The sequence below is a fragment of the Dendrobates tinctorius genome, unplaced genomic scaffold (genome assembly GCF_039654945.1).
Source record: "Dendrobates tinctorius isolate UK_male_01 unplaced genomic scaffold, ASM3965494v1 ptg000005l, whole genome shotgun sequence".
NCBI lineage: Eukaryota > Metazoa > Chordata > Amphibia > Anura > Dendrobatidae > Dendrobates > Dendrobates tinctorius.
Window position 1 is genome coordinate 25,508,397 of NW_027361673.1, and position 21,876 is coordinate 25,530,272.

The following is a 21,876-nucleotide window of genomic DNA, read 5'->3' on the forward strand; positions in this document are numbered from 1 at the left end:
TTTAAACTTTGTCTCCAGGTGCCCTTAAGGGTTCATATTGCAAAATCAACTTGTTTCCTTGGGAATGCTATGCAATCTATGGGCAGCATGATATCGAAAATGAGAACCTGAGCAAATGAATATATAATTTTGGAATAGATTCAGTATGACTTGTATTTCATTCATTTAAATCCCTCCTCATTATACTCTAAGGAGTCCAGTGGGCGGTCCCATTCAGTGATCGACAGCCTTTCCCTGTATGCATATCTGCCAATCACTAAGTAGGACCATCCCTGCTCTCAGAATCAATGGAACGCCCTAACCCTATCCTGAGAATGCCTTTGACCCAACCTAGATTGCTCAGTTTTGGGCAGGGTGTTCAGTATACCCTTGGTGTGGCCAAGAGGCACAGAGTACTGTTCCATCCACTGGTTTTGCTTTTTCCCTGCCTCCCTCATTGGCAATTAACAGCATTTTCTCTGTAGATACTTTCCACTTTAGACAAACCAGGGCTAGCAATCACAATTGATGGAGGTAGGGACATGCAAAAACAGTGGGCAAAATGGTGCACTGAGCTTCTCGGCCACACCAGGAGTGCACCAGACACTCTAATTAGCATATTTGATAAACTTCAGTTTCTGAATAATAGAGGCATCGATTAGATTGTTATAGGTGATAAATTTATAGGGGCAATGTCCACTACAAAGCATATATGCTTAGTTTTTATTGTCACCTGATAGTCTATCTTTAAAACTGCAACAGGCTGCAGTCGTTTTAGAAAACTGTGCCAATCTCCATGTGGGCACGGGTTTTTGGCCATATTGTTTGATAACCTACAGATAACAGATATCATGAGAGAATACTCCAAACACATCTTAGGGCAGTGTGGTACAGGAGATTGTATGAGCTCGATGAGGATAGCTAGAACTTCTTTCTAAAAGTCCTCACTAGGGGGCAATACAACATCAGGTGCATAAACTCTGCCGCCTCTTCCCCACACCTATGGCAGTCTGCGGTGGTGGATCTACCCATAGTATATAACCTGCTAGGAGACAGGTAGCATTGATTGACTATATACATTAGGACTAGATTGTTATTAATTTCCAGTGAACATGTTGTGGGGAGGTCAAGGCCTCACTCCAATCTTCTGATAAGGTGTTACTGTCCTCCATTTGGTCTCACCTAATAATGGCGATGAAGAGCGTCTACTGTTTAGTAACTGGGTGCATAAAGAGGAGATCAGCCCCTAGGGTTACTGGCTCCTTAGAATCCTGATCATGGAGTATGGAAATACAAGAGAATTTGTTGAAGATGGCAAAATAAAGCATGTCTGGGGACTTGAAAGAGATGTTGACACTGATCAAAGGAAACAAGGATACCCTGGATATACAGTATACCTGTGCCAGAGTCTTGACCCCTAAGTTCAACCAAAACTGAGCATCTTGGGAAAGTAGTAATTCGGGAAGAGCACCGTTATGCCATGGGGGGAATTCAGATACTGTGTCCTTGAGATGAAAAATCTTTTAGGTGGCTCTCCACACTTGAACCGCAAGTTTGTGACTTGGCAAGATGAAGCGTGAGTATTTGGTGCCTCCAAGACCAGCCATAGACTCTGAAGACTAAGCTGTTCGCAAGGTGATGTTCAGAATTAGGCAAATGATGTTCTGCTATCCAGTGTTGTAGAAAGCGAAGAAGGCCTTTTAAGTATATAAGACGACGCCCAGGAGTGCCACCCCGGCCTCATTCCTGGTCCTCTGAGGAGTGGTCAGATTCAGCCCCATATGAGGGACGCTGAATGGAAGAAGATCATGGCAAAGACCTTCTGTGGGACGATGGAGACTGAGTGAATTTAGGGAGGACTATCATTTCCCATTAAGGAGTGGGATAGTATTCGTAACTTGTAGTATTCATCTCCTGCTTCCCATCCCATGGGGCTTAGAAGTAACAACATGGATTTCTGACAGTTTATGCTTAGACCATAGAACCGTCAAAATTCATCAATCAGATCCATTACCAGAGGCAGCGTAAGTCTTAAACTAATTGTAAACTGGATTAAATCTTCTGCATACTGTATATCCCAAGAGGTCCTCACGGGAACCCACTTTATCCCTTGATACCCTGCAGTCTGACAGATCCTGACAGCTAGTGGATCCATAGGTATTAGATAATGTTTAGAGGGAAAAATTCAAACTGAGCAAAATAAGACCCACATAGAAAAGTAAAAAAAAAAGGATAAAAGCAAGAATTGCATTCCTCACCTGACCTTTAAGCACAAGCTTTAAGGTGAATGAAATAAAATCTGTGAATAGCTGCTTAAACCAACCAGGCCTGCAAAATAAAAAATAAAAATAAACATTTCTAATAATAATAAAATATTTTATTTATTTTCTGAATAGAGATATGATAACATCTATATCTCTTACTGCTTGTCTCCATGAAAGTGTAAAATCAGTTCATGAAAAGACAGGTAGCAGTCAGAAGTATCAGCGGCAACGCGGTTATTTCCACAAGCTGTAAAATACAAGGTCTGAAATGTAGTGCAAAATAAAGTAATGCAACAGACAAAAACTGTAGAATATAATAATAATAATAATAATAATAATAACAGCCACTATAGACAACTACAGAGCACAGATTAAACAAACACAGGGCTGCCACATTCGTCACCCTGTCTGCAAATTGAGATTCTGTCTTGGCTTTTATCCTAAGTCATATTGCAAGGCTCATTAAAGAAGCGATATTGACTTTTAGGATCAAGGTTTTCAACAGGTGGCGCTAGAGTTCTAGTTTAAAAAGTCTAGAAAATCCCATTGTATGATTTTTAGATAATTAATTTGCATTTTATGGCATGAAATAAGTATTTGATACAATAGAAAACAGAAAATATTTGGTACAGAAACCTTTGTTTGCAATTACAGAGGTCAGACATCTACTGTAGTTCTTTGCACATACTGCAGCAGGGATTTTGGCCCACTCCTCCATATAGATCTTCTCCTGATCGTTCAGATTTCAGGGCTGTCACTGGGCAACATTTTGTTTCAGCTCCCTCGAAAGATTTTCTATTGGGTTCAGGTCTGCAGTCTAGCTAGGCCACTCCAGGACCTTGAAATGCTTCTTACGGAGCCACTCCTTAGTTGCCCTGGCTGTGTGTTTCAGTTCATTGTCATGCTGGAAGTCCCAGCCATGAACCATCTTCAATTCTCTTACTGAAGGAAGGAGGTAATTGGACAAAATCTTGTGATACATGACCCTGTCCACCCTTCCTTCAATACGGTGCAGTCATCCTGTCCTATTTGCAGAAACTCTCCCTCAAAGTATGATGTTTCCCCCACCATGCTACATGGTTGGGTTGGTGTTCTTGGAGTTGTACACATCCTCCTTCTTCCTCCAAACACAGCGAGGAGAGTTGATACTAAAAAGTTCTATTTTGGTCTCATCTGGCCACATGACCTTCTCCCATGCTTCCTCTGGATCGACCGGCATCATACACATTCCTAGACTGTGCAGGCGCGTAGCGCTTGACCAGTCTATAAAGGCTTCAGACAAAGTGACAATTGTAGCGTTATATTATAGATGCAGTGAGTGGATGGGCTGTCAAGAATTATGATGCACCCCAATAGCCCTTTCACGAGATGTCCAGGAAGGCTTCCCTAAAAAATGTTGCATTGACTGCAAGGCCTGCCCTGCTACCAAGTCATATGCACCCCAATAAGTCTTTCAACCCACATACTGGATGGGTAAAGGAAAATCCACTTCACATTCATTTTGTACTCCCATTCTGTTTTCTTATGGATTGACTGCAAGGCTTGCCCTGCTACCAAGTCATATGCACCCCAATAACACCAATCCCCCCTTGGAAGAAACATGTAGGAGGGTCTCTTAACAAAAAATGTCCCATTAAAAAGGAGCTGGTCTCCTAGACTTGTAATGCCCATACACTAAGTGCATGGGATGACAAACATTTCCCCCTTGGGGAGTAAAATTGTTAAAAATATTTTATGGGCATCACAGACACCCTTGCCAAAAATTGGACTGGCTGAAGCAGCACAGAACCTGTTAACCCTGGTGATCTAGTGGTGGAGAATGAGGAGACATTAATGATAAATCATACTGAAATAAAACAAATAACTAAAAAATATTAATCCACATATGAAAGAAAATAACAAAAGGGAGGGGTGAACACAGGTTAATAGATAAGAAGCCAGAATGTGTTCAACGAGATATGTTTGTCCCTAGTAACAGCTCCGAGACAGGGATATAAATAAAAATATAATATAATAGGATTTCACTATTTTTATATTGGAGAGGTATACACTAGGTCATAAGAGAATGTTCCACAGATATGGAAAATTTAAGAACAAATGGGAAGAATATATGCACATCTGATTTTTATGACATTTCCCCCTGGGGGAGTAACATTTGTTTTGGTTTAAAATTAGTAACGGGCATCATAAAAACACCCTTGCCAAAAATTGGACTGGCTGTAGCAGCACAGAACACGTTAATCCTGGTGATCTTGTGGCGGAAAATGAGGAGACATTGATAAAGGCCTCATTAAAAACTAGGCCCAATGTTAAGGAGTGGGTCTCCTAGACTTGTAATGCCCACACACGCAGTGCATGGGCTGACAAACATTTCCCCATGGGGGGGGGTAAATTTTGACAAAATATACTATGGGCATCATACACACCCTTGCCAAAAATTGGACTGCCTGTAGCAGCACAGTACACGTTAACCCTGGTCATCTGCTGGTGGAGAATGAGGAGACATAATGATAAATCATACTTAAATCAAACAAATAAAAAATGTGAATCTACCTATGAAAGAAAATAACAAAAGGGAGGGGCAAACACACGTTCATAGATATGAAGCCAGAATGTGTTCAACGAGATACGTTTGTCCCTAGCAACAGGTTATGTTTTGCTGTTTCCATTCAGTGGTGTACAGAAGTATTGCCCAATCCAGCCCTTGTTCATTTTTATAAGAGTCAGCCTGTCAGCATTGTCAGTTGACAGGCGGATGCGCTTATCTGTTATAATTCCACCAGCGGCACTAAAAACCGGCTCTGACAGAACGCTAGCAGCAGGACAGGCAAGGATTTCCAAGGCGTAGAGAGCCAGTTCATGCCACGTGCCCAGCTTGCCAGCTTGGATACCCAATAGTTAAAGGCACAGAGGATTCCCGGAGGTCATTTGTACGATCTGCAAGGTACTCCCTCATCATCATTGGTGAGTTACAAGTACCAGTCTATCCGCATCTGCTGTCCATATAGACTTATTTTGTAAAGTGTGTATTGTTCTTGTAATGTTCTTGATCTTTGTTCTGCTGCTGTAATACTGTAATTTCCTCCGGGATCAATAAAGTTTATCTAATCTAATCTAATCTAATCTAATCTTCCCAAACATTGCACTTCTTGGGACAGCACCCCTTGCCTCTGTGGCGTCACGATGGGAGGGTCTGAGAAAACTGTCCCAGAACTTTGCCATTGTTCCTCTGCCTGAGCTGGATTGTACTTCTGTCTCTCTCGCTTGGACTCCTTGGTTGTGCAACAAACTCTGACTTCTGCTGCCAGCGTTCTCACATGGGAATTTTTTCAGTAATATCGCTACAAGGGCCCACTGGTACAGCAACATTTTTATAGACTTCTCTGCCTCTGGAAGTAGAGATTGAAAGTTCTCCTTGTAGCGGGGGGGTCACCAACCAGTAATGAGTGTCACCGCAAAATTTTATAATGCGAGTGTCACGGGAAATGCAGCACAACATAAAGTCAGCCATGCGTGCCAGACTGCTAACAGGCAAGACGTCCGTGTCTTCACCAACAGGACAACTGACCATGCTGTCGTCCTCCTCCTCATCCTCCTCCCTGTCCTCAGGCCATCCCCGCTGAACAGACGGTATGACTCCTGACGTCTTATGTGTGGAGTATGAACTGAACATCGACGGCCTTGTTGATGCTGGTATTCAACAACTGCCCTCATCTGCTCACAAATCCTTTCCAACATATGCAGTGTAGAGTTCCAACACGTGAGGACATCACACACCAGGCGGTGAGCCGGAAGCTGCAGACGCTGCTGAAGCACGGCAAGGGTGGACGAAGCTGTCGCTGACTTTCTAAAATGGGCAGTCAGACGGCGTACTTTCACTAGCAGATCCGGCAGCTCCACGTAGCTTTTTCAAAAAACGTTGAACCACAAGGTTAAGCACAAGGGCCAAGCAAGGTACATGTGTGAGTTCACCTTGCCTCAGAGCCGCCACCAGATTCCAGCCATTGTCACACCCGACCATGCCTGGCTGTAGGTTCAGCAGTGTCATTCAAATATCTGACTGCTATAATGCTATATTTCAGCGCTGTCCATAACTGTTCTGCATTGTGCGGTTTGTCACCTATGCAGATTAGCTTCAGCACAGCCTGTTGACGCTTGGCTGAGGCAGTGCTGAAGTGCTTCCAGCTTCTGACTGATGTGTTCATTTCAGAGATAGAGGCTGAAGAGGAGGAGGAGGGGGTGCAGGATCTGTAGACTGTGGGGGCAACCCTGATTGATGTAGGGCCCACAATCTTCGGCGTGGGGAGGATGTGTTCCATCCCAAGGTCCAACTGAGTCCTGGCTTCCACTATGTTAACCCAGTGTGCCGCCAGTGAGATGTACCGTCCCTGCCCACAAGCATTTGTCCAAGTGTCCGTTGTTAGGTGGACTTTCCCAGTAACAGCATTGTTTAGGGCACGGGTAATGTTGTGGGACACATGCTGGTGTAATGCCGGTACGGCACAACGGGAGAAATAGTGGCGACTGGGGACTGAGTACCTTGGGACGGCCGCCGCCATCAGGTTGCGAAAAGGTTCCGTCTCAACGAGCCTAAAAGGCATTATTTCAAATGCAAGAAGATGAAAAATGTGCGAATTAATTACTGCGGCCTGTGGGGCATTGTGTTATGAATGGGTCACCGAGGAGAAAAAAGCAAAACAAGCTAAGTCACAGAAAACCAGAGAGGTTGGTAACTATGCAGATTGCAGATCCCTGATCCTACCACACAACTAGCAGCAGCCGTGGAGCGTACCTACGATGTTCCTAGATGCTTCGTCACAGCCGGAGGACTAAATAAGCCTGAAGCATGAAAAGGGGAAAACTAACTGCCCCAGAGCAGACCCCAAAGGAATAGATAGCCCCCACACATGTATTGACGGTGAAACAAGATGAAGGCACAAACACAGGCAGGAAAACAGGCTGAGCAAACAATGGGGCCCAAACTAACTAGAAAGGAAAGACACTGTCTGCAACCTGCAAAAAAACCTACAAAAATAATGTCCAACACTTCTGATAGCAAAATTAACCCTGAAGTCACTAGACTTCTCCCACTATATCAGCACTCTGAAATATTCTGAGACAGAGCAAAAAGAGACCAAACTAGTAAGGGACAAAAAGCAAATTGGCAAAATACTGATAAATAAGAGTGGAAATTCAGCACAGCCCCCAGCCGGGGCTGGCTGACCACACAAAAAACTGAATAGACCAACAAAATCAAGTGTGAACATTAGCAGAAAAACTTAGCTTTAGATAACTGGAACAGAGCTGAAAACCAAGAGCTGACAAGCCAGAAGGAATCACCAGCAACTGAATAGGGCGTCAGCTGTCTTAAATCCAATCTGAGACTCCTGAGGTCCAATCGTCATCCTCATTCTCAGGTGGCAGATCTCCACCGATCAAATCAGCCTCACTACCTCTTGTTACCACCAGAGGGAGTCTGGAAGCAGAACTCACAACTGCTGAACCAGAGAATGAACTCACAACAGCATTGGCTGCTTATTTCCGCTTGTATTCCAATGACTGGGGTATAGACAACTGAACGCTGGGCTGGGACAAGGACGTCGACGGGCTTGATGATGGTGCTGGTTGACTGTGGGCAACAACAGGTGCAGGGCCCGAGGCATCATCACAGGCACAGTGAATTGGGGATTGGCTTGGATGCAAAACAGTGGAAGAATCAGTGTTGTCACCTGCAGACAGTGTTCCTGGTGCCTGGGGTTCGGCCCACAAAGTCGGGTGCTTTGCTGCCATGTGCCTAATCATAGGGTTATCGGAAGATTCTTTAAAAAATATCCAGACTCGGGAAGATCTAACAGTTGGAATGGCAATTTCCATCCTCTTGGTGTTACGCCTTCTGTCTGCGGCCACCACACTGCTTCTTCCTGCCTGTTGGGGTGATATGCCTCCTTCCCCATGTGTGCTGCTGTCCTCACTCTGCATGTCCTCCTGCCAGGTTGGGTCAGTCACTATGTCATCCACCACTTCGTCTTCCACATACTCACCCTGCTCCTCCTCCTGACTTTCCGGCAGTTGGGTCTCATCATCGTCCACCTCTTGTGACCGTGGCTGTTCAAAGATTTGTGCATCGCTACATGGAGTATCATCTTGCCTCGTTTCAAGTGAAGTGGGTGAAAGGCACGAATCTCCAAATTCAAAACTGAACAGCTCTTCGGAGTGTCCGAGTGTGGGATCAGTTGTCTCAGGGTACTCGGCATGGTGGGAGGAAGGAGGATCAGTGTGAGTAATATCCTATCCACACTCATGGCTACTCAGACTTGATTGTGTGGAAGACATGGTGGTGGTGGTGGTGGCTAAGTGACTGGAAGCATTATCCGCTATCCAACCAACAACCGTTTCACACTGCTCTGGCTTCAATAGTGGTGTTGTGCGGTCTCCTAGAAACTGAGACAGGAAGGTCGAGCGCGAAGATGTGGGTCTTTGCTGTGGCCCACTTTCAGCTTGGCCACAGCCTCGGCCTCTGCATGCACCATCAGCATCACGACCACTTCCCTGTCCCTTGCCTTGCCTATTTTAAATGGACCACTGAAACATTTGAAAAGCCCAATACAAATGGATTTATTTGGAGAAAAATTAGATGTGATAAGTATGCCTGCAAAGCGAAGATTTTTCCACCACAGATACACCAGGCCTCAGCCTGAGATAACAGACTGTATTCCTTTTTTTTGGGGCTTGGTGTTATTTTTTGAAAAGACAAAATAATGAGTAGAACAACGCTAGCAGACAGAACTATGCAAGTATGCCTGCGAAGCAAAGATTTTAACCCCACACTAAAACCAGGCCTCAGCCTGAGATAGCACAGACTGTATTATTTTTTTATATTTTTTGGATACAAAAGACTGCTGGATATAACTATATAACTATATATATATATATATATATATATATATATATATATACATATACATATACATACATACACACGCACAAGAAACCGCCAGTGTATAATTGTGCAAATCAATCTCAAAGTGCTGCGTGCAAGGAGCTCATTTATCATCTAATAAAAATATTAATTCCATAATAGTGCAATTGCAAAATAAAGTGCAGCATGTTTGCCAAAATAAGTACAAGGGGACAAAAAGAGATACTCAGAGTCTCATACCGCAATGGCGATATATTTAAAAAAAAGAGAAATATATATAAAGGATAAGGGCTCAATAAAATAGATGAAATCTCACCGAAATCGGGTATAATAGTGGCGTGTGTATATATATATATATATATATATATATATATATATATATATAATATATATTTCTATATATATTGTAAGGTAGCGCTCAGTGAGTGTATTGGGGGACACTCACTTGGCTGCGGTATTGATGCACACAGGAACACTTTCACTTAAAACAGTCCAATGCAGTTTATTGTGTCATCATAAACCGCACCGTAAACCATGTTATACGTCACATGCTCACACATAGTCCATAACATTGCATAGTACACGGCTTTGATATGCTGTCACTAAACACGCTGGACCTCTTTGTACAGTTAGCGTGGGTGGCCGCTGTACACTTAATTAATGTCCATAGAATTTCACAGGCACCAACAGTTATATCCCCATGTCCGGGGTTACCTCGCAGGAGCTCCTGTTCCAGATGCCGACTCTCGGTTAGTCCTTTCTCTCAGGGAAGCGGCCGCACTGGGCTCACAGTTCCGGACATTGCCTTATTCACTAGGCCACCTGACAGTGCAGATCCTCAGATGGACAGTAGCTCCCCCAATGCAGTGCCGTCACTGACTCTGCAAACACACAGGCCTCACCAGGTGCTATTCAGGGATCCGACCCTACTCCCTGGGTCTCCCAACACACCAGCCTCACCAGGTCCAGGGCATCAGCGGGTGCTATTCAGGACATCCGTCCCCTCCTGAGACCGTCCAACGCTCACGCTTCACCGGGTGCTATTCAGGGATCCGTCCCTACTCCCAGGGACTCCCAACACACCGGCCTCACCAGGTCCAAGGTCGCAGCAGGTGCTATTCAGGAAGGCAGCACACCTTCCAACACCTAGACCTTCCAGGACCTTCCACCCTGAACCATTCAGGTACACACTCTCTCCCCATGTGACCAGACCCCAGGCACATTATATAGTACATAACCACACCCACAGGTGACGTATGGATCACATGGTCATGACCTCACTACAGGTCCTATTCCACACACAGCCACACACATACAGGCTTTACATTGGGCATTCAGACACATGCCCCTTGGTGGGTTTGTAGGTGACTGGTCCCACCCATCTCACCAAGTCACCTAGAAGCTTTCCCAATACACAGCAACAAACCCTCAGCAGTATTATCTCGGCTGATTAATACATATTCCAGCTTCCATCACAGAAAAATATTCAGGATTGAGAGTCCTCAGTAGTTGATACCTTTTAATGGCTAACTGAAAAGATGGTAACACATTGCAAGCTTTCGAGACTACTCAGGTCTCTTCATCAGGCTAGACTAATACAAAATCTGAAGTCACATATTTATGCACAATACAGCCTAGAAAAAATGCAATAGATAAGACAAGTGACGTTCTGCTTCACGTCAAAGATATACATCTTTCTAGCTTCCATCACAGGCACCCACCCCTGTGATACATATCGGCCATTTATAATCCTGCCGCTCACCATTTTCCCATCATAACAAAGGGAATACCTGCATGCATGTTCAGGGCAGCCCATACAGTGCCCCCTAGCTGTCACAGGGGTCACTGCATCACAATATATATATATATAGTTATTTATTTTTTGCACAAATAATATATTTTTTAATATTTTTTAGCACTTTTACTCTTTTATTGTCCCTGATCCTTATGTTTTTGAGATTTATTTTAATGACTTATGGATTTATATTGTTCAGGTTTTTCCTGACTACTGATAATGGATTTTTTAGGGCCATTTCTGCATGAAATATCATTTTTTATATATATAAACAATATATGATACTTGTGTTGACACCTCTAGGTAGCAGTGTCTTGGTATTATTTTTTAATTATGTGTATGAATTTTTACGTGTATTCTACCACTGTAACAATAAACAATTGAAATATTATTACCCTGTGTATATATATATTTCTATTTGTTGGGGCATACTCCCTGCCTGGATCCGTGCAAAGTATAAGGTGAACACCGATTATTGCATCAAGAGGAACTCCTTTATGGTGAGCTGGCTATAAGTTTTTCACATTGTTTGAATATTGCTTTGGGAGTATTAGCCGATCACCCATAATCAAATTATTGAACTTGAAGTTCTATTACATATGACCAATCCCATTAGTAAAAAACCTTTTTTTGCTATGGAAGCGGATTACTGCAATACAAGACGCAATAAACTTGCCTTGATATTTAATGATAATACTAATGGAGTGGATACAGCATCAGAGGGATTGAATTCCATCATGTATAAATTGGAACGTATTATGATAAAGGAACAGAAATTATGGTGGGACCACAATTCTCTCACCTGTTATTGGGAGAGGAAAATGATCCCACGTGGTCTGAGATTAAAAAAGTGGCTACAACAGCTTACAATAATGAATTCCAGACCAAATGGGAAAATGTCCTTAGTGAATGCTCTCTCAACCTTATAAAATTAATTATTGAAGAAGAGGAGATGGAACTTACAAAACTCAGTGATGAAATTAAGATTGTGAAAGATTCTTTGGAAATTTATCAAGGCAATGATTCTTATAAATTACTATATGACAAAATGCAACAAAAATTAAATAAACTGGAGGATACCATTATTGAGACTAAAAAAAGAAAATACACACGAGATTTGGAGGATTACAACAATAAATGTGTATATAATTGGAGCAAGAATCCGTCATCAATACTAAAAAAACGGAAACCCTGGTTTAGCAAGCATAAAGTGACTTTCCAAAAAATTCAAGAAAATATGGACACTACTTTTGGTGATACTTCGGATGATTATTCAGATTCATCAGTGGCTTGTGCATCCAATAATAGTATGGGAAAAAAGAAAAAATCTTACCAAAGAAATTACAACAAAGAGGGAGCCAAACCAAAAAACGAATTAAAAGGAGAGGAGGAAGACGCCATAAGAGAACAGGCTTACCAGGACAAACTCTGGAAACGGAAAAAGTAACTGTACCAGTCTATAATCTTTCCAGTTATATTCTATCAGCACCGCAACTTTCACTTTTATCAAAAGGACTTCGTTTTTCCCCGGCATGTAAATTTAACGTATATGACACAGTGTTGGATGTTAATCGTCTAGCACGTTGTTTAACCCTAAAATGTCATTTTGAGGATAACATTTGTACTGATAATCCTTGTCCTATAGTAAATAGGGATGTTGAAAGGTTACTTACGTTTGAAGAACAGGTGGGTTTGTATAATTTGAGACAATTGGAATCTGAAAGCTCCAAAGAATACCAGATTAATTTAAATAATTATTTTCACGTAAAAAATACAAATTTTTACCCACTTAAATCTAGACCTCCGATGCTAGATGTTTTTCAAGAAGCGGTGGAAAAGGATTTGGTGGAATTAAATAACAGAGTTGAATTGACCCATCATAATCTGACATTTCATGAACGTAAAGCTCTTCAGGAATTGAGTAAGAATAAAGATCTAAAAATTGTTCAGTCAGATAAGGGTGGATCAATTACTTTTCTGGATGTCGGTCTATATAAAAAACTTAATTTAATCGCATTGGGTAACTCTAGTGTGTATAGGGAATTAAATGAAAATCCTACTCTTTCTTTCAATAAGGAAATGAAAAAAATTTTGCAGGAAGGTGTATGTACAGGAGCTATTTCAGAGAAATTGAGTGAAGCTTTATATTGTGACCATCCTATTACACCTATTTACCACTCACTCCCCAAGGTGCATAAGGAAATTTTTCCTCCCCCACTAAGACCTATTGTTTCGGGGATAGGATCTTTTAGTGAGCGCTTTGGAGAGTGGGTGGACCATTATTTACAACCCCTTGTGGCTTTGACTCCTAGTCATTTGAGAGATAGCAAAGCAGCTATTAATATGGTAGAAAAAATTGAGTGGGAGAATGATTTTCTGTGGCTCTCATGTGATGTTATTGGATTATATCCATCCATTCCACATTCTGTTGCATTGGAGAGCCTCAAATATTACCTATCTAAATATAGTGAGTATACATTTGAAATTCAACATTTTTTGTTGCTTGCAACACATTTTTTGCTCACTCATAACTATTTTGTTTTTGATGAGAAATATTATTTACAGATACAGGGAGTGAGCATGGGGGCCAAATTTTCACCATCCTTAGCAAATTTAACTATGTCAGTATGGGAGGAGAGGTATATTTTTCATCTTAATAATCCATTTGGTTATAACATTTTTTGGTTGGGACGTTTCATTGATGATTTGTTTTTTGTGTGGAGGGGGAAGAAGGATTTAGTATCCTCCTTCTTTTCATATTTAAACAACAATAGTTTTAATCTCAAATTCACATGCCACATGAATGAGTTGTCAATCAATTTTTTGGATTTGACCTTGAAATTAGATTCGAATCGAAAAAAAGTGTTGGTGGAACCCTATCGTAAATCTACAGCTGTAAACAGTATATTGATGGCAAATTCATGTCACGCTAATCATGTAATTAGTAATATACCTACTGGTGAATTGATTCGAACGAAAAGAAATAGTACAGAAAAAGATACTTATATGAAAGAATCTGAACTATTGGAAAAAAGATTAAAATCTAGGGGTTACCCGAACTGGTCTCTAAAAAGAGCGAGAGGCATAGTAGACAATTTAAATAGACAGGAATTGTTGGAATATAAATATATTAAAGAAAAAAACAATGACTTGGGTGTAGTTTTTAGCACCAAATTTAGTCCACAGTATCAAGAAATAGTCTCCATTATTAAAAAACATTTTCCCATTTTAGAACAAAGTGGTGAATTGAAAGAAATATTAAAAAAACACTCAATTAAATTTGTTGCGAGGAGAGCTCCTACTATAGGTTCTATGTTGACAGCAAGTTTATTTACTGATCCAGACAAAAAATTGAAACAAAATTGGATCAAAATTGTAGGCTGTTATGGTTGTGGTGCAAAAATCTGTAAGTGTTGCAAATATATTGTTAAAACAAAAACATTTTCTTCCATAAAAAATGGAAAAAACTGTGAGATTTTTTCCTTTATTAATTGTAATACAGAAAATGTAATATCTTATTGATTGCAATATTTGCGGACTTCAATATGTGGGTTGCACCACTAATTCATTGAAACAGCGTATGCGAAAACATTTGTCGGATTCGGTTAATTTGCCTATTGCAGAGCCTCTGCGGTTTCTAAACACTTTGCCAATGTGCATAAAGGAGATTTAAAAAGTTTTTCCTTTAGGGGAATAGAGATGGTTACAAAACCACATAGGGGTGGTGACTTCAAAAGTAAAATCTTAACTAGAGAAAGTAGGTGGATCTTTTTATTAGAGACTAGAGTTCCAGACGGACTGAATAGTAGAATGGATCTCATTACACAATATTAGCCATATATATATACACTCACTGGCCACTTTATTAGGTACACCATGCTAGTAAGGGGTTGGACCCCCTTTTGCCTTCAGAACTGCCTCAATTCTTCGTGGCAGAGATTCAACAAGGTGCTGGAAGCATTCCTCAGAGATTTTGGACCATATTGACATGATGGCATCACACAGTTGGCGCAGATTTGTCGGCTGCACATCCCTGATGCGAATCTCCCGTTCCACCACATCCCAAAGATGCTCTATTGGATTGAGATCTGGTGACTGAGGAGGCCATTTGAGTACAGTGAACTCATTGTCATGTTCAAGAAACCAATCTGAGATGATTCGAGCTTTATGACATGGCGCATTATCCTGCTGAAAGTAGCCATCAGATGTTGGGTACATTGTGGTCATAAAGGGATGGACATGGTCAGCAACAATACTCAGGTAGGCTGTGGCGTTGCAACGATGCTCAATTGGTACCAAGGGGCCCAAAGAGTGCCCAGAAAAAATTCCCCACACCATGACACCACCACCACCAGCCTGAACCGTTGATACAAGGCAGGATGGATCCATGCTTTCATGTTGTTTACGCCAAATTCTGACCCTACCATCCGAATGTCGCAGCAGAAATCGAGACTCATCAGACCAGGCAACGTTTTTCCAATCTTCTACTGTCCAATTTCGATGAGCTTGTGCAAATTGTAGCCTCAGTTTCCTGTTCTTAGCTGAGAGGAGTGGTACCCAGTGTGGTCTTCTGCTGCTGTAGCCCATCTGCCTCAAAGTTCGACGCACTGTGCGTTCAGAGATGCTCTTCTGCCTACCTTGGTTGTAACGGGTGGCAATTTGAGTCACTGTTGCCTTTCTATCAGCTCGAACCAGTCTGCCCATTCTCCTCTGACCTCTGGCATCAACATGGCATTTCCGGCCACAGAACTGCCGCTCACTGGATTTTTTTTCTTTTTCGGACCATTCTCTGTAAACCCTAGAGATGGTTGTGCGTGAAAATCCCAGTAGATCAGCAGTTTCTGAAATTCTCAGACCAGCCCTTCTGGCACCAACAATCATGCCACGTTCAAAGGCACTCAAATCACCTTTCTTCCCCATACTGATGCTCGGTTTGAACTGCAGGAGATTGTCTTGACCATGTCTACATGCCTAAATGCACTGAGTTGCCGCCATGTGATTGGCTGATTAGAAATTAAGTCTTAACACACAGTTGGACAGGTGTACCTAATAAAGTGGCCAGTGAGTGTATATATATATTTTTTTTTTTTTGTGTGAAGGAGGAAAAGAGGAAAGGGAGAGGATAGGAGAAGAGATGTAAATTCATACATGAATTCACAAAAGATTATATCTTTATCTTAAACCTACTCTATGACATTATACCTTCTGAGAGTTATTTTTGTGATTGTTTCTTATGTTTGGATCATGCCTACTATATGATGTATCTTTTCATGTATGTTTATATATTGTTGTTTTTTGTGGCAGTTATTCCATATTATTGTTGATTCATTACTAAATATTTATATCATTGGTCTATGTATAAAACATGTCCAATATAGGTATTTTTCTGGCAACATTTTTGAACTGAGTTTCAACCATTTACTCAGATGTTTTTAATTGGTTTGTTCAACTGTTTTTAATTAAGGGTCATTTGAATATGTTCCACAAAGGAGGATATATTGCTAGTGTTGGAGCTCAGTTCAAATAGGACCGTGAGGAAGGCACATAGTGCTGAAACATGTAGTCCCTTGCTGGAATGCTACCAATTGATTGGAGTTCCTCATACGTTTTATGACACAATGGATTAATAAAGAAGAAGTTTTTACAAATCTGGTGAACTTTCATCCTTTTGCTGGATCCTTATTTTCTTATATTTCTATTTGTTGGGGCATACTCCCTGCCTGGATCCGTGCAAAGTATAAGGTCAACACCAATTATTGCATCAAGAGGAACTCCTTTATGGTGAGCTGGCTATAAGTTTTTCACATTGTTTGAATATATACAGTGGGGCAAAAAAGTATTTAGTCAGTCAGCAATAGTGCAAGTTCCACCACTTAAAAAGATGAGAGGCGTCTGTAGTTTACATCATAGGTAGACCTCAACTATGGGAGACAAACTGAGAAAAAAAAATCCAGAAAATCACATTGTCTGTTTTTTTTTCATTTTATTTGCATATTATGGTGGAAAATAAGTATTTGGTCAGAAACAAGCAATCACGATTTCTGGCTCTCACAGACCTGTAACTTCTTCTTTAAGAGTCTCCTCTTTCCTCCACTCATTACCTGTAGTAATGGCACCTGTTTAAACTTGTTATCAGTATAAAAAGACACCTGTGCACACCCTCAAACAGTCTGACTCCAAACTCCACTATGGTGAAGACCAAAGAGCTGTCAAAGGACACCAGAAACAAAATTGTAGCCCTGCACCAGGCTGGGAAGACTGAATCTGCAATAGCCTACCAGCTTGGAGTGAAGAAATCAACTGTGGGAGCAATAATTAGAAAATGGAAGACATACAAGACCACTGATAATCTCCCTCGATCTGGTGCTCCACGCAAAATCCCACCCTGTGGGGTCAGAATGATCACAAGAACGGTGAGCAAAAATCCCAGAACCACGCGGGGGGACCTAGTGAATGAACTGCAGAGAGCTGGGACCAATGTAACAAGGCCTACCATAAGTAACACACTACGCCACCATGGACTCAGATCCTGCAGTGCCAGACGTGTCCCACTGCTTAAGCCTGTACATGTCCGGGCCCGTCTGAAGTTTGCTAGAGAGCATTTGGATGATCCAGAGGAGTTTTGGGAGAATGTCCTATGGTCTGATGAAACCAAACTGGAACTGTTTGGTAGAAACACAACTTGTCGTGTTTGGAGGAAAAAGAATACTGAGTTGCATCCATCAAACACCATACCTACTGTAAAGCATGGTGGTGGAAACATCATGCTTTGGGGCTGTTTCTCTGCAAAGGGGCCAGGACGACTGATCCGGGTACATGAAAGAATGAATGGGGCCATGTATCGTGAGATTTTGAGTGCAAACCTCCTTCCATCAGCAAGGGCATTGAAGATGAAACGTGGCTGGGTCTTTCAACATGACAATGATCCAAAGCACACCGCCAGGGCAACGAAGGAGTGGCTTCGTAAGAAGCATTTCAAGGTCCTGGAGTGGCCTAGCCAGTCTCCAGATCTCAACCCTATAGAAAACCTTTGGAGGGAGTTGAAAGTCCGTGTTGCCAAGCGAAAAGCCAAAAACATCACTGCTCTAGAGGAGATCTGCATGGAGGAATGGGCCAACATACCAACAACAGTGTGTGGCAACCTTGTGAAGACTTACAGAAAACGTTTGACCTCTGTCATTGCCAACAAAGGATATATCACAAAGTATTGAGATGAAATTTTGTTTCTGACCAAATACTTATTTTCCACCATAATATGCAAATAAAATGAAAACAAAACAGACAATGTGATTTTCTGGATTTTTTTTTCTCAGTTTGTCTCCCATAGTTGAGGTCTACCTATGATGTAAATTACAGACGCCTCTCATCTTTTTAAGTGGTGGAACTTGCACTATTGCTGACTGACTAAATATTTTTTTTCCCCACTGTACATATTGGCTTATGATAATAAGATACACATATAGCCCTTCAAATATACAGAAAGAGTAGCCGGTTATACATTGTGAAGTATGTATATCAGTTGAGTTACACAAGCTTTTATCGTATTGTCATTCAGATAATAAAGAAAATTCCTAAACTACAACTACATCAACTGGTCCCTACTACTGCGCAGCCTAGTATCCTATATCATTGTATATCACATAGAATCATAGAATTGTAGAGTTGGAAGGGACCTCCTGGGCCATCTGGTCCAACCCCCTGCTCAAAGCAGGATTCGCTAAATCATCCCAGTCAGATGTCTGTCCAGCCTCTGTTTTGAAGACTTCCATTGAAGGAGAACTCACCACTTCTCGTGGCAGCCTGTTCCACTCATTGATCACTCTAACTGTCAAAAAGTTTTTTCTAATATCTAATCTGTGTCTCTTCCCATTCAGTTTCATCCCATTGCTTCTAGTCTTTCCTTGTGCAAATGAGAATAAAGTTGATCCTTCTACAATGTGACAGCCCTTTAGATATTTGTAGACAGCTATTCAGCCCTTTACAGCCCTTTAGATATTTGTAGACACATATGGTGTCTCAATTTTGCAAAGTTAGGTGAGAGGAATTCCACCTCTCCTAGATCTTCTCAAACTTGCCAACAAAGGATATATCACAAAGTATTGAGATGAAATTTTGTTTCTGACCAAATACTTATTTTCCACCATAATATGCAAATAAAATGAAAACAAAACAGACAATGTGATTTTCTGGATTTTTTTTTCTCAGTTTGTCTCCCATAGTTGAGGTCTACCTATGATGTAAATTACAGACGCCTCTCATCTTTTTAAGTGGTGGAACTTGCACTATTGCTGACTGACTAAATACTTTTTGCCCCACTGTATATATATTATATATATATTATATATCTTTTTGATCTCTGATCCAGATATTGTTCTTACAGATATGAGCTGGCACGGAGATACTACACCAAAAAATGTGTGGCCTGTATTCCAATTACACCTGCAGCTAGCTATATACGGCTAATATATCCCACAGGTAGCAGCAGCAGCATCAGCACCAGAACACAGGAAGGGAATGGACCCTCTTGATGTATGCAATGCTCTATATACACACATACAATGCCTGCAGGCCTTGCACTGATGTGTATACAGCGACGTACACTACCCTACCTGTCTAATACTGGAACCTATAAACTCCGGAATTAGTCCTTAGAAGGACTGTTAGTTTAGCTGGATGTCCGTATTTAGACTGGTAGACCCCACACTAAGAAATCTCCAATTCTGACCCTATCAAGGCAGCTGCTCTCCCTACACTTTCTCACAACAGAGCTGAATGCGTCGAGCAGGGCGGCATCCGGTCTCTTATACCCCTGATGATGCTGTTCGGCCAGCCAATCACACCACGACCATAACTAAGATGGCTGCGGCATTTCATAATGTGGCGCCACTGAGGGTTCAGTCGCCACAGAGGTACTGCACCTCACCCAGAGGTGTGGTATCCCACTTCCGAGGTAAGATGGAGACACCTAACAGGACTAACACCTGCACCCAACACACACCCTAGAGCAGCAGGGCACCCTGGATGGACCCCAACGGAGGAGGATCTCAACCCTGCCGGGTGGTAAAGGGTGTTGGGAGATGGGTGGAACTAGAGGGTTTAGAGCAGGAGAAGAGAGAGTTTAGTAAAGAGTCTTCCCTGAGAGGAGGAAGGGGAAGGATGTGTATAGAGAGTCTTCCCATAGGGGAAGAGGTGAACAGACGTGTGGAGCAGCTCCTGGTCAGGAGGAGCTGCTGGAAGGAAAGGAATAGAAGGAAGCTCCCTGAAGAGGGAAGGGATCCTAGAGGCACAGCGCAGCGACCATACTGCCCGTGGTGCTCGTTCCATGCCGGCAGACGTCGAGTGGAGGGATCAGGTCGCAGAGGGGTATCGGCCCCCGAGCCTAGTGGAGATCTCATCAGACTCAACTAGCAAGCCGAAGGCAGAGGCACCTTTAGGTACCTCAGCCATGAGCCACAGTAATCTTCTCCGGAGGGAGCAAAGGAACGCAGCGAGGACGTTACCCGACAAGGTCCGCAGCTGCTGGCCTGGACACTTACTGTGAGGTGTTGGGAAGGAAGAGAAGTAGAAAAGCCAGCACAGTGAGACAGTCAGGAAAGGCACATACTGAAGGGAGTACTGCAAAGGTGTTCTCCATCCGCTGGGAAGTTTGCTGGACCTCTCACCTGGAGGACGCAGCATCAAGCGGGCATATGCGCATCAAAAATGTGAGCAAAGCTTTGGAACTGCACTCAGCTGTGTCCTCTGAATTCTTTCTGCAACACCTACTCAGCACTGCTACATCTATCATCATCAAACACAACATCTTTACTACAACTGCTACCCTGGGACAAAGCTTTGCCTGTGGAGAGCTATACCAACTCTGCTGCATCACCATCAGTCCCAGAGGCTCTGCCCTGCAGCGCTGGTCACCTCTGACCGGAAACCACAGGTGGCGTCACGAACATTTTACAAACTCTTTATTTTTCCCCTGTAAATATCCCCTTTTATTGACGCCCAGGGCCAAGAACCGGGTCACTGCTGCCTTGACACTGCCCCTTTAAGAAGCGGCCCGGTACCGAGTATCCCCACTGCCCAGGCGGGCAATCCAATAGCCTGGCAGACAATCCAGAGCCCCCTTTTTTTCTACATTTATTTGCTTGTTCACGCTGCAGACTACAGCCAGATCATTTTAATACAACAGTGTGAAAATCCAGCAATTTAAAACGGCTTTGTCCGTCCTAGGCCTCACACCTGAGTGCGCAGAAAATTCTGGCCTTTTTTGTGGCACTGTAGTATTTTTGGAGTGTCTTACAACATTTTTGTAAACCATTTTGCTGACCAAAAAATATTTAGCTGGCCAAAAAATATTTAGCTACAGTTCGTATATGTATCACTGTGTTTTGTACGCCACACGCATCACATATCGTTGCGCTAAATATTTTACAATTTTAGTACTCCAACAATTCTTTTTAGTGTCATCGCCAACTTATTGACAATTTTGGCGGGCCAAAAAAAATCCAGGCCACATATTTAACAGTGTTCTATCTCCGTCAGATACCAGATCTATCTGTGTTCTACAAGTTGTGGCATTTCCGGCCTATATTAAACTGTTTTTACAGTGTTTTAAGGAAAAAAAAATGTTAAAAAACTCCAGGCCACATAATTAACAGTCTGTTATCTCCATCAGATGCCTGGTCTATCTGTGCTCTACTTTTCAGGCCTACATTCCTCTTTTTTGCTGTCTGCTACCCTAGGTCTATACACTATTTTGGGGTAAAAAATTAAAAAACTACAGGCCTCATACTGAACAGTGTGGTATTTCTGTGACACGCCTCCTCTATCTGTGGGCTACAAAGGGTGCTTTTGAGGCTTCCATTCACTTTTTTTTGCTGTGTGTTACCCTACCTCTAAACACTATTTTACTATTTTGGGGTAAAAAA

General features: G+C 42.2%; 1 pseudogene; it reads right to left on the reverse strand.

Annotated features, from left to right (window-relative positions):
* LOC141083671 (cholesteryl ester transfer protein-like) overlaps positions 1–21,876 on the reverse strand; it is an 88,958-nt pseudogene that overhangs the window by 16,472 nt on the left and 50,610 nt on the right.